The following is a 20,066-nucleotide window of genomic DNA, read 5'->3' as shown; positions in this document are numbered from 1 at the left end:
AATGTTCAGTTTTCGAAACTGAGTCGAATGGTATACAGTGGACCCCCGTTCGTTTGAACGATTCCTCATGCAAACTAACGGGGTTAGTTTTTAATTTGAACAACTGGTAACCCTAAATATGCTGGAACTTGTGTGAACTGGCTGCCCTGCTCTTTGTTATTATTTTGGTGGTTTGATTCAGTTGGCAGTTGCAAGCAGCGAATATTTCATTTTCCGATCGGATTTCTACCATAATCGTTGGGAAAACGCAATGTGAAACAGTTTAAACACGGTAGATCAGCACAAACAAATCGTGTTTATGTGCATTGTCTGCATAAGCAAATGTTGTCATATTGAGAATGACGTTTGAACCATTTTTAATTTGCACGTTGTGCAAACCAACGGGGTTCAAATTAAAAAGTGTTCAGATTAAAAACGGTCAAACGAACGGGGGTCCACGGTATAACATTCGGCCCGCAGGACCTTCTTTCCATTTCCGGTTTTCCAAGTGATTTCTATACCTTTATACTATATATTTATATAGTAGAAAGGCAAAACCGTTTGAAAAGACCGCGTTAATTCAAAAATCGTAAAAATAAACCATGTAAAAAGAGACTTTTGTTTACCTCTATTTGACCAATTTTTGCGAAATACGAGGTACTAGCTTACTTTTTATAGGCCCTAACTCGAATAATAAAGGCAACAGCAAGCAAAAACCGTCTAACTCCGATAAGTAAGCTAGCATGAAATGAAATTTTGCTTCCGCGTACGTTGGTATTCATATCCAACCAGCTGAAGGACGCGATACTATATCACCAATTACACCATTTCGGCCAATTACCCACGAGGAAGTAAAGATTTCACGCAGCAAATGGTGTATTTTGGTTATTGTAATCCCCAAAATGTGCTTTTTTCCTGAGAAAAACTAAACTACGTACCTAATCGTAACAAAACATCGTGTAGAAAAAACCTGCATTTCCAAACTACTGCACCGTTTGTTGCTCGAGATGGATACGGCGAGTGCACTTTGTTGCGGTGGGATAATAGGCTCTGTTTACCGGCTCTGTCCCTTTATTACCGTCGAACACACAGGATGCAAATTGGGTACGAGGGTATTTTTTTGTATATTGCTAGGCAGATAAAAAAATCCACTCGCTGCGTTTCTTCGGTGCGAGTGAAAAATGAAGAAAAACAACTGCCGTGTGACTGCTGATGTTGTTCGTTTTTCTTCAACCTCATTGCGTCGACATTCAAATTAGGGTTCTAGAGAGGCTGATTTTTCTCTGCATTGTAAGCAAATGAACAAAAAATAAAAAATAAACTGCCAGATAAAGACAAGAACCGTTTCACTCCCCATTTTCCGGAGCAGTTTCTGCTCTTCGGAATCACTTCAATTGTGTGACATCGTTGATTAAATATTTTTGTAGGCCTCTTGAGATTTGCCAGCGTGGCGCATCCTTGCTGACGAACTTACTGAGGAGTGACGCAACAACTCAACCGGGCGGATTTGATTCATGATCTTCTGCGGCGGAGAAATAACACTCGATGATCCCGGTGACAGATTGATGAATGGTAAATATTAAAACTAAAATATTTGCCAGTCCTTTTCGATGCTGCAGCACAACACTGCCGCACTCTACGGTTTGCACGAGCCTTTGTTTGTACTGATGTTGCTGTGTGTCCTTAAGTTGGGTTGTGTCAATATTGGTTAGCTCATGTCACCTAATTAGGTAGTCTTTATAATGAGTAACTAGTTGATCTGAATCTTCAAACTTTTAAACCTGATTCAAAGAATAAATGTACGGGAAACCGATTTATCTTTACCTTGACTGAAAATATTTTTCATACTGTTTTTAGTGCACGAATTTTACTATTCGTCATTCGAGACAGTTCCGTAGAACAATGTCGAATCATAGAGCATTAACTCTCAACAGTTAGCAACCTTGCATTATTTACCTTTTGATATGAGAAGCAACAATGTTAAAAAACAGAAACTGAAACTCTCACGATGAAGGTCCACAAATATTTAACACCTCCAGCAGTAGCTTCCGTTTTACCGATAAGAAAACTAGTGCGGGAAGTCTCGGCGACGCCAAACGATGCGGTAGCATGCAGTATAGCATGTACCCGTAGTGGATTAGCAACTTACCGTGACTTCCTTGTTAGTTTAAAATAAACAGCGTATCGAGAACAGATTTGGAAAATTAAACAGCTTCAGCATTGTTTCTGTTAGAGGCGCTTTTCGTTCGTGTAGTCAATTGTACCATACAAGAAATAGACAGGTTTATTTTTAGCGTTAATTATATTACTGGAATTCTCTAAAAAATTGATTTATAAATTATTTAGTTTCTACTTTTATTTCATGTAATTCATCTAGATTCATTAAATTGTTAATTTATCTGTGCCCTACGATAAAGAACCTCTCAAGAACATTTGAAAGAATTTTGAACTCAAACCTTCCATTGCCGTTAGAATTCCGAAACACAGATCAACAGCTGCCGTTGACAAACCGAATAAATAGCGTACAGTTTCGGGGTACGGCCAACGTTTCGAAAAACTACTTCCGAAATCAAATTAACTGTAACAATAAAGTTCCAAATTAAATCACCGTGACAGGACAGCATATTCACACCACACCATGCCAGCAGTGCAGTGCAGCCGGCCATTGCTCGGTGCACCGGTTCCTACCCTAGCCAGGCACCGATTTCCAATTGATTTCATTTGAATATAAAACATTTGCATTCTCAAGACACCCAACAGCAGCAGCAGCAACAATCACAATAATAATAATCGGCCAGGATCGGTCGTTCTCAAGGACTCTGTGCCTGCCTGCCCGTTTGCCGTACGGAGGCCTGGCAAAATTTATTGCAATGACCTTTTTCCTTGTTGCTACACGGCACCCTTGGCCCCGTTCTTTTCTTCGTTCTGGCTGCGCAATTTTATGTCTTTACAATCATTTTTCCGAGGGAAAAAATCTTAGTATACCGTCGTTTGTCACCCTTCGGCGGCGTCAAGATTGCCATGAAATATTCAAATTCGACGTGCGAAAGTCCGGTCCGCTAGAATTTTGTCCAAATTTTGATTCTATTCAAATTTGCCCTTCCGACGTGATCTAGATCGAACGGGTCCTGCAATGCCTACATTGCTGAGAAGTAAAGGAAAGAACTGAAGAAGACGAACGGTAACAATAGCGTTTATTTTCGGTAAATAAATTAAAATTTTGTCTAAAAATTGGTTGCCCCTTGAAGACGAAGACGGTTGCATCGCGTTGTCCCCTCGCCGGAAAAAAATCAAAACCCGGACAAGGAAGCTGTCTCGCTGCTTCGCAGTCAGAGCCAGCTTTCAGCCAGCCGGCCGGCTGGTGATGGTGATTGTTACATTTTCGGTTTCCCACTCGAAAGAGAGATCATGTTTCAAGTGTGTCCTTTCTGCAATCGATAAAGAGCTAGATGCCCGTCGAGTTTTGGTTGCACCCTGTCGCGGCAATTTTTGGTCCCATCACGGCATGCTGGGTCGGTGCGATCGTTGTTTGACCTTTCTGTAGTTAAATCTTAGAGTTACATTGCCGAAAATTTTCATTAAATACAATATTTTGTGCCGATTCATACGCATTCATAAAGTTGCCTAGCTCCTTGTAAACGTTTTGTACTAGTTCCAATTATATTATTAAGATTTTATCAAAAAATAATACCTTTTTAATTTTTTTTCAAGGATTTCTTAGTAGCGCAACTAGTGGAGGTTTTATTTCAGTTCTTCAGGTTTATTTCAGGATTTATATCAGGTTTTCGTTATCTAACCGTAGTATATTCATACTGATATCTATACTGATATGCAAGGAAAAGGCGGACGATTTTGCCAAAGGGACAACGTAAAGATTGCGGATCTACGACTAATAGACGATGAAAGAACAACGGTAAGGAAGTTAATGAAAAGATATCAAAATCAGTGAAACTACGACAAAACACGATGAAAAGATGACAAAAAAAGGAGAAAGAAAAGACGATAAAACGGCAATAAAAACGCAACATAGAGGATCATTAAACGGCAAAAAACCGCCGAAAACAGCGACAAAACATGCCGAAAACAAAGACCAAAATGCGACGACCAGACGACGAAACTACAATGATACTATGTCAAAAAAATAATAAAAAGACGTCAAAAATAAGACAGAAAGCAACAAAAAGATGACCAGAGAGTGGATCCATAGGGCCTGGGAGGAGACGTTGAGCTCGGCTCAACTATAGCTTGGTTCGATCAACAGATCCCCCAGCTTGGGTAAAGAGGAACGGTACACATACTTAATAAGCGTTGCCTCACATGGACTTTCTGTTACTTAACTTTCCGCTCATAACCCTTCACGCCTTTTCTGGCCCCGGAGACACTATCAACACATTTGATCCATTGCTATCTTTTAAGGTTCCCTCCGTCAATTGTAAAAAACTGCCGTTATAAAAAATTTATTAAATATCTGACCTCACTACAAAGGTCAACCCAAGTAGCACTTGTAACTTATTATAAAAATAAAAAAATAAAAAAGGTTACACAATAGTTACATTTAGGACACTTGTAACGAGCTAGGTTACATAAAATTAAAAATAGTTACATTTTAGTTTTGTGGTGACAAAAATCTCAAAAAGTTACCAAATAGTTACCAAATGACCAAATTGAAACCTTTTTTCGAACTGTCATAAACTTGGTTGTCGCAAAACAGTCAATTTTCAGTTACGAGCCGTTACATAAGCAAAACAGTTAGCTAGTAATATTTCCACAACAACTCGTTTACTCTACCTTGTAAACACGATGGATTGAGCAAACCACAATCTGTATTTTGTTTATAAAATTAATCTTGTGTGTTAATTTTGCGTTGCGAGCAGTTACGAAGTCATCGAAAGTTAGCTAGTAACATTTTCGCAGCAACTTGTCAACTGTACCATGTAAACATGACGGATCGAGCAAAAAATACATCTCAAGAATTTTACTACTGCTCAAGATAAACATTTGGTACACGGGATGCAAAATGCACATAAAAATGCTTTTGCTTACTCAACTGATACTCGGAATATTCTCCGGGGAATTCTTCGCAGAAACTGTTATTAAGTAATCAATTTGGTTTACTCTCAAACGTCAAAACGATCAAGTTACAACGAAACGAAACCGGCAATGAAAATAAGTTAGTATGTAACCTAAAAATGATGATGTAAAAAATATTTTAGTTACCAGGTGACTACAACAGCTTTAATATTGGTTACCGTAACCACCAGCGTAACCAGACAGAAAATTTAGGTTACGTGCAATTAGAATGTAACTGAAATGTAACCTTTATGATCAACTAAAGGGAAAATGGCTATGAATTTTTCTTAGCGATAGCGAAAACTTTTAAAACTTACTTTTGATCAATTTCAATTCATTTTTGAACGATTGCTGACTAAAAATAAATTAAAAAATCAGAAAATAAGAATTAAAATTTTTTTATTGTACATATTTGTTCTACAAAAAATGGATTGATTAAAGAAGTAAGTAATAAAAAACTACATTAAATTAGAGCGCGTGAATTTTTCAAAGCTAGAATCATTGGTTTCACCATAAATTTGAAACTGCATTAAAATTTGTGTTGAGCTAACAAGCGAAATTAATACATTCTTCAATATTCATTTACTTCTTGACGTTGATAGCCATAGGTTGAAATAAATCTTCTTGCATTCAAGCAATATTGTAACCTGCAGCATTATTTTCACCAGGCAATAAAAGTTTCAAAATGACTAATTTGCCACCAATTGAAAACAGTTTCTAGTTTATGTGTAACTACAATAGTTACATATTGGTTATTGAGTAACTGTTAATGTAACCATATTTAGTTACACAAGTTGCGCTATTTAGGTTACACAACTGTTATATTTTCAGTTACTGTAACCCAAATTTTACATTGAAATTTGTCGCATATCAGTCTCTGCGACTAAATTGTGACAACGTGTGCTACTTGGGAAGACTAAACCACGAGATTTGTCTACTTCATTAAGCTGTTTTCCAGGACTACAAAGCTAAGCAAAGCAAAGCCTAGGTGCTACAGACTTCGCAGCTAGCTGTTAGAGTACAGGACAATTGCAGGGCCAGTTGATACGATCCTTTTGACTCTCCCAGCCGAGATTCGAACATACGATGACTGACTTATAAGGCCAGCATGTTACCTCGAGGCCAACTGGGAGACCTGGTTTTCCAGGACTAAGGATCAGCTGGAAATCTGTGCTGGGCAATCGGTGGTGGTTCTTCTTGACATTTGAGATCACGCGTTCCCACCCTCCGCCAACGTGACGGGTGGCAAGTAAAGCAAAGCATAGCAAAGCCATGGGTATAAACATCCTTCAGAACTTGATCCTTCTTTATCGACAGTCTGCGCAGCCGGTTATTAGAGTACATGAAAATTGCAGGACTAGTGCAAAGATCCTATTAACTCTGTAGCGGCACTCTGACGGGTGGAAGATGAATTGAAAAGCTATTTAGTGTGACTTAACTTCTCAATTATGGTCTTGTTTTTCAAGTGTAATCTGCAACTCAACTCAAACAAATTGATTTTGACTGTAACTGTAAATTGCTGCTGAAGCCCATCTTCTAGTCATAATGCTAAGAATAGCCATTACACAAGAATTAATGGTCAGTGAGTGAACGAGTGCCGATAATCGTCCATCGCTTCTTGGTACGACTTCTAACTGTGGCCAGCAATTCCAGGAGCAATAAAGGCAGCTACATGTGCTGGAAGATGGTCGCTAATTGATGAAGGTATTGATTTTGCAAGACGTGTTTCGCATTGTTGGATGGTGCTACAGGATCCAGTGGCTTGTTCACAACTGTTTCGTTTGCTGATGGTAAAACTGGTTATGAACCACGATGATACTCTCTTGGTTGGCTTACGGTTCTCGGAAATGAGTTTCTTCAGTAATACCTAGAAATCATACAGGTGGAACAATTTTTCGAAATATTCTACCACAAACCGAGAATATTTTTGGTTATACTCTGCCGTTCGTCGTTATTCTCCTCTATTTTCTCTTTAGTCATCATCGCTAATATCTACGAGTTCCATATCCAGTTCCGTATTTTGAAATCAGCCACGCTCTAGATCTTTTCACCTATCGTAGTAATTATAGTATCTCCTCCGTGATTTGACGCTTACGGGCTTATAGTCGATGTAGTGTTGTTTGGTGGAGCAACCAACGAGTTGGGAGTGGGTTTTGAAGAGATGGGCAGAAGGCAAGATCGCGTGGTGAACTGGAAGGCGATCAACGAGAGGATGTGTGTGTTAAGAATAAAAGATCATTTCTTTTACTACACAATCATAAACGTGCACTGTCCACACGACGATAGACCCGATGACGAGATGGAAGCGTTTTATGCGCAGCTGAAGACAACGTACGATAATTGTTCGCCACGAGACATCAAGATCGTCATCGGGGAGATGAAGGCTCAGATCGGTAGGGAAGTGGTGCGTAGACTAGTGATCGGGTCCATAACCTGCACACCAAGACGAACAATAATGGTTACCGTTGCATCAACTTTGCAGCTTTTCGAGACCTGGTGATCAGAAGCACTTCCTCTTCCCTGGCGAACTAGGTGCTTCGACCCTCGAAGACAGATGAACTAGCTCGGCCGTCGATGCGGCCGCAACTGCGTTGTTAGGTGGTAAATCCCCGAGTGCACAAAATGACTAGTTTGATGGAGAATGCCAGAATGTAATTGAGAGGAAAAATGAGTTTAGTAAAATATCCAAGCAGTGCCACGAGGGAAAATTGAGTCCAGTATCGACGCGCCCGGAATGAGTTGACCACAATCCCAAAAATTAAAAAGCGCCAAAGGAGAACAGAGGTTGTCAAGAGCTAGAGCAACTAGTCCGGGCGAACGACATGCGCAAGTTCTATGAGAAGGGGAACCAATTTGGTGAAGGACACACACCGAAACCTGACATAAATAGGGACAAGGAGGGAAACAACAGCGTGAGGTGGTCGACAGGGAGGAGCAATTCTTTGATATACCACAAAAAAGCGGAACGGAATCTAACCCGGAAGTGTTCATACATGAAAATAACATACCGAAAATCTCAAAGAGATCCGGTTAGAAATCAAGCAACTGAAGACAAATAGAGCCGCCGGAAAATACTGACTTTAAGCAGAACTCTACAGAATCTATTTGGAACCACTAGCAAAGGAACTAAATTGGATAATTTCGTGAACTTTAGGGGAAAAGGAACTGTCTGAGGAGTGAACGAAAGATGTAGAATCGAGGCATTACATTGATCAATGCCACCTACATGTTGCTTTCCCAGATTTGGTTACCTTATCTATCCTCAATGGTAAACAATTTCATTTCTCCCGGGATGTTGGGAGTTCAACATGCTCATGCATCATATTTTTGTGGATTTCAGGGCAGCATACGATGCAGTCGAACACGAAAAGCTATGGCAGATAATGCACGAGACCGTTTTCCAGATTAGGCTGATACGGCTGATCAGAGCTACCAGGCTCGTACGTGTGATCTGTGTGTGTATTTTGATGACACTCTCGAGTTCCTTCGAATGGGGCAGAGATCTTCAGTAAAGGAGGCCAACTCTTAGTCTTCGCAGACGACCACCGTTGCCGGGCACTGCTTAGAGAAGTTCCCATCGTGTACCTGCCGAAAGTCGAGAGGCTACAGTGGACTGGCCAAGTCACAGAGATGCACCACTGGCACCCGAAATAGAGGAGCCTAACCTGGGGTGACATTGCGCATCTCTTTTCGAGTGATTTTCGTTCGTTTCGACCACGTTAAACAAATGGGCGTCTCGAACGAAAATCACTCGAAACGAGATCCGCAATGTCACCCCTGTTATGATAAATGGTTCGACCAGATTCAAGCTGACTTGCGAGTGTCGAGACGATCAACGATTCAGACAAGTTTTCGATGCAGCATGGACAACTCCGGCTCTTGTCGGCGTTACTTCTTAGTTTTCTTGGCGAAATTTTCACTGATTTTCGGTGACATTTCGACAGTATAAGTTTAGGCAGCCACACGGGAACTCATGGAACATGCACGAGGTACTACCCCAAGTAGCACACGTTGTCACAATTGAGTCGCAGCGGCTGATATGCGACTAATTTAAATGTAAAACTTGGGTTACAGTAACTTAAAATATAACAGTTGTGTAACCGAAATAGCGCAACTTATGTGACTAAATATGGTTACATTAACAGTTACTCAATAATCAATATGTAACATCAACATGTATAGTTACAAAATGGTTACTATTGAAGTTACACATAAACTGTAAATTGACTTTCAATTAGTGGCAAATTAGTTATCTTGAAACTATTATTGCATATCGAAAACAATGCAGCAGATTACAATATTGCTAGAATGCAAGAAAATTATTTCAATCTATGGCTGTCAACGTCAAGCAGTAAATTTTTCTCTTTAACCCAAGTCTAAAGAATTATTGAATACAGTCGATAACCACGTCAAATAGTAAATTTAACTGTTGAATATAAAAGAGTATAAATTACGCTTGTTATTTCAACATAAATTTTAATGCAGTTTCAAATATATGGTGAAATGCATGATTCTAGCTTTGAAAAATTCACGCGCTCCTATTTAATCTAGCTTTTCGTTACTTATTTCTTTAAAAAATTGATTTTTTGTAAAACAAATATGTAGCATATAAAAATTTAAATTTTAATTTTCTGATTTTTTTAATTTATTCTTAGCAATAATGAATTAGTGGATTCACTTAGAAATCATTAAAAAATAAATTGCTTACGCTATCACTTAGTAAAATTCATTTTGCCTTTGGTTTTATCTACTACACCCATCGTCCTTGAAGTTTTGTATCATTTTCGGCGTATAAAATGATTTTAATCAGACATATGTTCATGGATATCGGGAAAAGAGATTTTTTAGTGATTGTTGGGAAAAGAAAGTGTGAATTTAATATCAAAAAATAGTTTCAGTTTGAATAAGACAGTTTACCAACAGTGTTAATCATAGAAGGTTACATTTCAGTTACATTCTACTTGCACGTAACCTTAGCCTTCGACCTGGTTACGCTATTGGTTACGGTAACCAATATTAAATCTGTTGTGGTCACCTAGTAACTAAAATATTTCTTATGTCGTCATTTCTAAGTTACACTGTAACCTATTTTCATTGAAGGTTTCGTTTCGATGTAACTTTGATCGTTTTGACGTTTGAGAATAATCAAAATTTGTTTACTTAATACCAATGTCTGTGCGGAGAAGATTCCAAGTACCATCAATTTAGTAAGTAAACGCATTTATAAGAGCATTTTACAACCCGTGTACCAATTGTTTATCTTTATCATTAGTAAAATTTTTGAATCTAGTTTTTGCTTAATCCGTTGTGTTTACAAGGAACCGTGAACAAGTTGTTGCGAAAATGTTACTAGCGGACTTTTTTTGACTTCGTAACTGCTCGTAACGGAAAATTAACTGTTTTGCGACCAGCAAATTGATGACAGGTTGGAAAAAGGTTTCATTTGTGTCACTTGATAACTATTTGGTAACTCGTAACTGAAAATTGACTGTTTTGCGACGACCAAGTTGTTGACAGTTCGTAAAAAAGGTATCAATATGGTCATTTGGTAACTACCTCGTAACTTTTTGAGATTTTTGTCACTAGAAAACTAAAAAGTAACTATTTTTAATTTTATGTAACCTAACTCGTTACAAGTATCCTAAATGTAACTGCTGTGCAACCTTTTTTTATTTTTTTATTTTTATAATTAGTTACAAGTGCTACTTGGGACGATTACTTTAAGGCCTTCAATCAATACAAAATCAAAACTATATTTTCTGCCCATTAACAAACAGGGACGGGCTCGAGCGGACAATTTCCAAGGGCCGCAGTTTGGTCATCACTGATCCGAAGTCTCTAAAATGCTTGCAAAGCAAAGTGTTTAATTTAGTTCTTTGTATGGTTGGAGAGGTAAATCAAGATGATCTTCATGTTTGTCTAGCATTGTATGACTTGTAACTGCTGTAACCTGAACAGAAGGGGACTGGGGTTAGATTGGTTAATTGGCTAACTAGTTTTTATGCGTTATTTATTATGTTTTTATTTATTTATGCTTATATGTTCAAAAATTCATCTGACCCATTGTTTACATGAATAAAAACGCTAACTAACTAACTTAACTAAAAGTTCTTAAGAGCAGCAGTTGTTGCTTGAATTTACTACTACATTCGGTGCGTCTGAAGTCTAGTCGAAAAAATTATCTATAACGTAGAAAGCTTGGGATGGCACTGATGCTGATTTGAGCCAGGATCGCTGGGCAATCCAATTCACCAACTAAAACTTTCGTGATGAAGAGAACTCTTTCAATTTTTCATATTCTTTCCAATGTGTCTATATACAACAAACGACAGCGGTTTTGATACGAAGGCTGGTTGTATGTGTTTCTCCATGGAAGATGTTTAAGCGCGTATCGAATAAAATTACGTTGGATGGCTTCCAAGCTAGACGAGCAAATATATGTACAAGGGCTCCACACCACAACTGATGGATCGCGAAATTCCTTGGTGACTCGAAAGATAAATCCCAAATTTTTATTGGCATTCGCTATTATGTACGAGTAATGCTCACGGAAAGAGAGCTTCTCGTCCAGGCGTACACCGAGGTCCTTAATAACGGATACTCTATCCAATGACTCGCCATCGATATTGTAGTTTTTGCGGCTGAAAGAGATAAACAAGCATTTACCCATGCTGATGAGGAGCTCATTCGTTTTGCACCAGTCGACGGAGATGCTGAGAAGCCTTTGAAGCTCGCGACAATCTTCAATATACTTTACACTGACGAAGAGTTTCCAATCATCCACATAGAGAAATCTGCTTTCTCGAGTTAACACAACGCATACATCATTGAAGAATAGTGAAAAAAGCAAAGGACCAAGATTGCTCTCTTGCGGAACACCCGATCGTTTAAAAATTGATTCGAATGTGTGTCTCCCGGAAAGACGCCGGGTAACCAGATATGACCTCTACCAGTCTATGAAGGTCGGCATTGCACCTATCCGCTTTACTTTGGTCAAAAGCAAATCCATACGGTCGAAGGCCGCTTTCAAGTATGTTTAAATAGTATTTATTTGTGTGCCGTTTTGGATGCAGAATGATGTGAAATCAACGGGATTTGTAGTGGTCGACCATTCTGGAAAAAATCCATGTTGGTCACAGGAGATATGGTGCTTTACTTTATGAACTAGTTATGGTCGTTTGGTTCACCTTCTCAGCGAGCTTTGCAAATGGAAGCTCTGTAGACTCTCTTAAATAAGCTTTTAAGAGAGTCTCCAGAGCTTCCATTTGCAAAGCTCGCTGAGAAGGTGACCCAAACTACCATCGAATCGTATATGAAAATAACTTTCTTGAAGCGAAAGAAGATAAATTTTATCACAGCGGAATCCAGAGACTTTTATATCTCTTTATATCGATAAAAGCTAGCTGAATATCCGTCATTTGACCAAAACTGCTTAAAAAACACGTAAGTACCGTTAATGGAAACCACACCATTAGAATCGTTATAAAAATATCATCTTTTTGACATCAAAGCTAGATTGTTGGCATTACAATCATTCAGAAAGCATCTGAATGTAGTTAAATTTGGACGCTTCTCGTGTGTTACTGACATACCCCTTGTGGTAGGAACAGGAGTCCCTTTGTTTACATGTTACAACATGTAACATGTTACAACAGCTGGTGCAAATTTCGTCAAAATATTCCACCACGTTGCGAAGCAGCAAAGAATTGAACTCGAACGACGTAAAAAATCTTGAATGAAATCGAAAATCCAGTGTGATCTGGATCAAAGTTGGCGAAAGTACTAAAAATGCCAAAATCAACCTTGTGTAATGTGCTAATAGCTTATAAGGAGAACCTAGGTGCGGAATAGTGGCAAAGAACTTTCAAGAAAACTGAAACTAGAGACCGAGAGCTGAGGGGAAAGACATTGAGGTGAGTTAAGTCCAATCCTGGCATCTCCATCAGGGATATGGCTAGAAGGTACAATGCCAACTATCAAACCACGCGAAATATCCTCGTCCGAGAAGGCTATAGATCTTACAGTGCCAGTAAACATGCAAATCGGCATTTAAAGCAAAATTTGGTAGCCAAGAAGCATGCTAGGCGTTTGTACGAGTTAGTTTGGAGGAAATTCAATAGCTGTATTTTAATGCATGACGAAACCTACGTGAAAATGGATTTCAAGCATCCTCCCGGTCAGAAATTTTACATTACAATTGGGCATGGCGATATACAAGGCAAGTATAGGCACAAGTACAAAGCCAGTATATAAAATACTGCAATCCCCAGCTAGCACCAACTTGTATATCAATGTACGAAAACTATCGTAAATATCTCCTGACAAACTCGAAATCGTAACTAAAGCTGGATAAAGTGGGAACAAGTTGATTTTTTGTCGTATATAATGATAATGACTGACATACATACGATTTTCAGCACAAAATCGTAGAGTAGTACGGAGCGACTCGCGCTTAATCGAATATTATCGTTTATAAATACTTATATAGTCGTAACGCTCAAAATTATTCGTAATCACGTATATCGCCTCCAAAATAGTACGGATATGCCAATTTTGCGCATGAAATACGATTTATTTAGCATGTATATCTGTACGTAATGCTGATTTGTACCTTTTTTATACATATGAAAATGCTAGCTGGGTCCCGTCATTTATGGGTTTTTCTGCGACATTCCAGTCCCGAGTTATAGATTGTTCTATGGGTCCAAATTTACTTTTAGCAGGGCTTTATTAAGGTAACTAGTCCAACAATTTTAGTGACAATTAATTTAGCAGATTATACGTCGTTAAAATAACCTTGAAATATGATAGGATTGATATCTCACTTTTCAAAACATTATAATATCCTCCCTCCTAGATATACGCGCATTGATTCATTTACTTTACATTGCCACCATCCCAGTAAGAACAACTTCGTCCATTAGAAGCTCTTAATTACGAACTGATTCACATCAAAAAGCGCGACAGCCAAACGAAATCGACCGCCTGTGACATGTGTCATTTGCTTATCTTCCAGCTCGAATCAACATGTGTGTCCTAACAATGTCGTACGGCGGCGGTGAGATCCTGCGGCTACATTCAACCGTCATTCACCGCATCCGGAAACTCAATTCTCCTCGCTGCTCATTGATGATTTAATCTCGTTTTGGAGTCAAATTACCGCACCCGGATTTACCGGTTGCGGGGTTGATTTGCGGGAAACCATCAACACGCAAATCCTTGCATGTCCTTAAAACCATCGAATCACGCGACTGACTTGCGTTCAGCTTCCCCTTCACAGTTGAAATGTTTTTGATTTAACTAGATTTCTTTGATCTTTGCTAACAGTTAGCAGCAGTGATATGAATAAAACTGAATATGTACGGTGCTTTGATGACCGTTGGCCGAAGAGCAATACCTATAAACAAAAAAATACTTTTCAATCGAGACATTGGAAACATGAACATCTTTTTCAAAAATGATTAGATTCAATCCAAAAGAATGAATATATTGGAAACTTTCACTAACAATATATTCAAGGCAAGCAAAATCGTATCATGCTATATCATCATTGTTTTCTTTCCGGGTGTCTGAAATAATTTAAAAACATAAAAAACTGTCCTGACGGTTAACCGAAAACACTTCCACCACTGACAAGTGGCAAGCCGTGATTAACCCATTTCCTCCCAGCGTTGCGAAAACGCAACGCACTTTCATTCGTTTCTAGAGAAGGCCCGGTTGAAGATATCAACTTGGACCCTGAGAAACAAAGAAAGATTGGAAAAAAATCTAGTCGACCTGTTTTTGCTCAAAGGTCAGATGTTACATGTAACATAATTACAGCTGTGACAAAACAACAGGTTTTGCTATTTTTGAGACAGTTAAGAAAAAATGCGCATAAAACTCGATTTTACCTCTATTAACGCCTGACCTATCAATCAGTGTTAGTAAGAATCGGTTGCTTGCCAAAAAAAACTTTGTTTCATAATTTTGATTATTTTTGTAATTTTCAGATAGGTTTGAAGCTTTGCGTTGCGAAAACGCAACGCTAGGAAGTAACGATATTCAAAATTTGCAACGGGAATGTTTGTTTTCGTTCGTTCGCTGCGGTGTGTCATTTCATGTCGTTGCTTTTTAGTAAACAAATGAATGTAAATCTTATCATTCGCTTATTTAAAATATTCCGGAAACATTATAAAAGTTTACATAACATAGAATTCGCTGCTTCAAACACTGATGGCAGATGGAGAAGCCGTTGTGATAAGAGCGTAATAAAATTGTTAAAGTACCTTTGCCTCCGGAATAACTGGAGGAATTGAGTGATGGCAACGACAGTATCATGGACCTAAATTTAATGTTACAACCTTTCCGGAACGTGTTGGTAGGCATTTAATCATCTGCGATGACATGCATTTAGCATTCAAACTGCATACTATGCGTCTAGTGCAAAGATGGTCTCCAACTCAAATGTTTCGATATCTATCATAAAACATAACATGTAATACTCTAAGCCGTTCATTTAATCTTTATTAGTACTCAAAATCACAAAAAAAAATCCCAAATTTTATTTAACGGTAAAAAAGTATGAAGCATTTATATGCATAATAATGAAGGTATGCAGAAACGGTATACCCTTAATGCCCAGCGTTGCGTTTTCGCAACGTAGCGTTGTGGGACACAGGGTCAAAATTAAAAATACATGCCAGCGGTTTTTTCTTAGTTGACCTAAAAGAGAATTTTCCTGAAAGTTTCAACTTTCTATCCCTGGTGGGAAAAGTGTGGGGCTTAATGGGTTAATATGCTAATTCAGCGGGAAATTAACATGCAAACTCTTCGCCGCGGTTGAGAGTTGGGCAAAACCGAAAAGAAAATTTGCTAAGACAAGTGTGTTATTATTTTTTAATTTCATTTGAATTTTTTATCAGCTCGACCGCAGCCATAAAGAACGGAAATTCCATCTTCCGGCCTTCGTGACTCGCACTTGCCATAGGAAAAACAAGACGACGACGAAGGAAACGATGCGTGTGGGGAGCGGCTGCGGCCGCTGGTGTACGGCCCACGTGGCACTTGCTAAGATGCTGCAAAGACGATGATGCTGATGGCGATGTCTAGTCTGGCTAGCTCTGCTTATCTCGTGTGTAATTAGTTCATTTCAGCTTCACCTCCGCCCAGTGAGTGCAATGTTGACTGAGGAAAAGATTCCTTCTATTTTGTTTTTTGTTTCCTTTTCTTTTTTCGGAGTTTTTGTTTTCCCTTCGACTTTATGAATTATGTTTCAATTATGATATTTTAATTTAGCGCTTCGTCATTTTTTCAACTGCTCGTCTAAGCTATTCGTTGCAGATTGGTGAGAGCGCGATTGTTCCATTAAAGCAATGTGGGTTGCCGTCTAATAGATTTAGATTTTAAATTCATGGGCGTCGGATGCGATACAGTGACTATAATTTATGGCGAAGTAACATGGTCTTGATAAATTGCAGTTTAAATGTTATATTATGTCAATATGTTTAAACCTTAAATTAAGTTTTTGATTTTGTTTAGACAATATAAGTATGGAAACTGAGGATAAATTTTCTGGGAAAGTTTACCCAAGCAAAGAGTTAAAGTAAAATAAATTTTATGAAAAAACGCTGTGACAAAATTATACAAAAAATTAAAAGTTATTCAAATGGAAACAACAAGGAATCAAAGTTCAAAATCGCAATAATTAGAATAAATTTCAACAAAATTTAGTACAATAAAAACTGAAATTGCTTAAAGTTCGGAAACAACCCGTAGCTTCATCTGGAAACTGCAACAACCCCATGGAAGCATCGATGGCCTATTACATCCTCTGCCATGAAGTCATATTTGTTTCCAAATTCCGTTAAACATTTCCATTGTTCCGCACGTAAGCTGAGATTTTGAGTCAAGAAAAAAAAACACACCGTACCGACACAAAAACCATCCAAATGTTTCCAACAATAAAATCCAATAATCAACTGAATCAAAAAGTGTCAAAGGTCAAAGTGTTTTATCCTCTGTCGGTCTTGAGGGACTGCTCGCTGAGGCGATTCGGTTGGCCGTTTCCGGATTCCGGACCAGGGCGTCTCAACCGTTTTTGTTCTACTTTCTTTCACTTTTCTTCGATCCTGTTGCAACTAACTGGGGCGAAAGCCGGTGAGGCGCGGGATAGGAAGGAAATCTACTTAGGGCGTGAAATAGTGAATTAGATTGCGTTTCTTTTTTAATTTCGGCACATTTACTGGCGTTTCGAAAATGTGACAGAAAAAAAACACGAAGGACAAAATACGTAGGTAATGCAAAGGAGTGGGGGAAAATAAAAGTCCAGCGCCAGTCCAACTGTCGGTTGCTCATCTTCGCCCTAATTCTCTTTCGATGTTAAGGATTTTGGCTGTTTGTCTTGGCTCTTGACAAGAAGCCCAGAGTGAGGGGATTATTGGTTTTAACGATCGGACTAATTTTTATGTTTTTTTGCCTACCGTCCCGCTCTAGATTTTTTTGCGAAAGCAAAAAAGTGAATATTTATTAACAACTAATCAGAACAATGTGACAAAGCCGAAGAACGCAGGACTGAGCAAATTTTCGGCCGTTTTGAGGTACGAAAACGAGATTTCGATTTGGGCACCTTTTATGTAAATCAAATGTTTATGCTCGGAGATAATTGAATTTCATTGTTGTGATAGTTGCGCTTGGAGTGACGCTTTTGTTATAGTTTTTTTGTGGGATCTAAAAAAATTTCTTTTGAGGGTCGCATTTTGGTTTCTTTCGAGGATGCTGATTTACATCTTAGCAGCGGATTTGTTTCTTTCGGGTCTTTTTTCGTCAACGGGCCAAGCTGTCGCAAATTTTGATATTTATGTGGTATGACTAATTTGTAGATTTGTTATCGGCTGCATTTTCCGAGATCTAGAGCAACGGTTTTTGGCCAAACAAAGTAACGGCTTTTTCCAAAAACAGTGCAGCTGTCTGTTACAGTCGAGTAGCAGATTATAACAAAAAAGATGTGGACTCTGTGCCGCCATGCTCTTATGAAATTTTTGTAACTTTCCATTCTTAGCTACGATATGGAAGTCGTCTGCGAAGCCGACTTGGATACCGTTGATGAAAATCATACCTCTCATTTCGATACCCCTACCTTCGCTTTTCGGATGTTGAATTGCATACAGGATAAGCCGTTACTCGAGACGCGCACGAAACACATCACTCGCACTCGTGCATCTTCGGCTTCAACCATGACCATGATCAACTTTATCGTATGCTGCTTTAAAGTCAATAAAGACCTGACGGGTGGGCACCTTGTACCCTCGACATTTCTTTAAGATCTGTCGGATGAAGAAAATTGGCACGTAGTGGTGCGAGTTCTCATAAAGCGCGCCTAATAATTCTCTATGAAACCTTGTGCTGTCGACCTTGACAGCCGACATACCAGGATCTGGAAGAGTACTTTGTAGCCTAAGTAACACACTTACGACACTTTTAATTATATCAACTTATTAATGAATCAAACTAGACATATAACGGTTAGCTCAACTGGTAGGAAGTCGGCGTTTACCAGCGTTTTGCCGCGGTAGTTGCAGCAGTCGAGCCGATCATCCATTTTGTAGCTTCTTCTCCTCCCAAATTTCGGAAATATTCCTGCATAAAGCCGTTTCCAACGTTTCTCGGTTGTATTTGTAAAGCTCTGTTGCAGGTGGTCCTCAATAATGGTTTTGTTGGTCCCGTTTTCTCATCAGACTTCCAGGAGATCAGGTGTTGAGACTCTACTATCTTCCATGGCCGCCTCGCTCTGCAACTTCTCCATCAAAAAACTGTTTCCACCTGTCAACCGCTTCATGCGTACATGAAGGCAATGCCTCATCCAGTATTCGACTTGGAAATGTCTGATATGCGGTTACCAGTTTTGAACGCAATTTGACTGCTACTAAGTTATGGTCAAATTCTATATTCGCAACCCGTACGAAAGGTATGTTCGTGATGCTTGAGAAGAAATGGTCAATTTGGTTCATTGCACTATCTCTATGTATACGTTAGTGGTGAGAAAGCGGTGTGCGAGTAGGGAGCAAGAAAAGTTAATACTAGAAATCAAACGTTGAGTTCGCGGCAAAACCAAACTACGCTAGACTGAAAGCTAGGCGCTTGGAGGATTGGTTTAGAAATAAATGCGTCGAAAACCAAGTACATGAGAAGTAGAGACTTGAGTGAGACGGACGTGTGCCTGCCGTTGATGGCGATGAACTAGAAGTGGTAGATGAATATGCCAGTGAAGAGGTCCAGCAGCGCATTTAAGCAAGAAATCGGTGAACCAATTGTCCTTCGCAAGCCACTACGATCAAAAAGCAAATGCCGCCTTACGAAGCTGACAATAAACAAAACAAAAACCCTTGTTAGACCGGTAGATTTTTAGGGACTCCACGTGATGCTCACGGGAGACATTGCCGTCCTTACCGTATCCTTACCGTAAGCGGAAAATACTGCTGACAGCTTTGGATGGACCACAATTTGAAAGCGGAGAGTGGCGGAGGCGAATGAATGAAGCTACAGGTACTTCTTGGAAAAAGTCTATCGTACAACTCATGAAAACTAGGATGGGATGAGCACGTCGTAAGGATGCTGGATCAATTTGAATGTACAATCGTTTTCGTCAACAACCCAGCGGCACCCGGAACAAAGGAATCCAATGTGCAAAATGGGTCGACTTGTGAGTTGTGACTGCTGAGACACCGGTGATATTAGCGACGAGTAACCAAAGATCGAGTTGAATAAAGCTTTATGAGCTTTATGTACTACAAAACTCCTGGCCAGGTAAGCGCACTAACGCCAATGCACCGTTGATCTGTCTTCCGTTTCTAACTCTGTTTCCGTTGTCATCTAATCGGCCACTGAACAGCATGCGTGACATACAATACGACAAGACCACTAGACCAGATAAGAGATGCCGTTCTTCTTAAGGCTCACATGGCTGTGGTTTCCAAGATTTCCTCGGCAGTTTCCGCTTCTGACGACACGCTCATTTTGAGTGGTTTCAATCTTGCCAG

The sequence above is a fragment of the Sabethes cyaneus genome, chromosome 3 (assembly GCF_943734655.1).
Source record: "Sabethes cyaneus chromosome 3, idSabCyanKW18_F2, whole genome shotgun sequence".
Lineage (NCBI taxonomy): Eukaryota > Metazoa > Arthropoda > Insecta > Diptera > Culicidae > Sabethes > Sabethes cyaneus.
The sequence above is the reverse complement of the archived record's forward strand: the minus strand, read 5'-3'. Positions refer to the sequence as shown.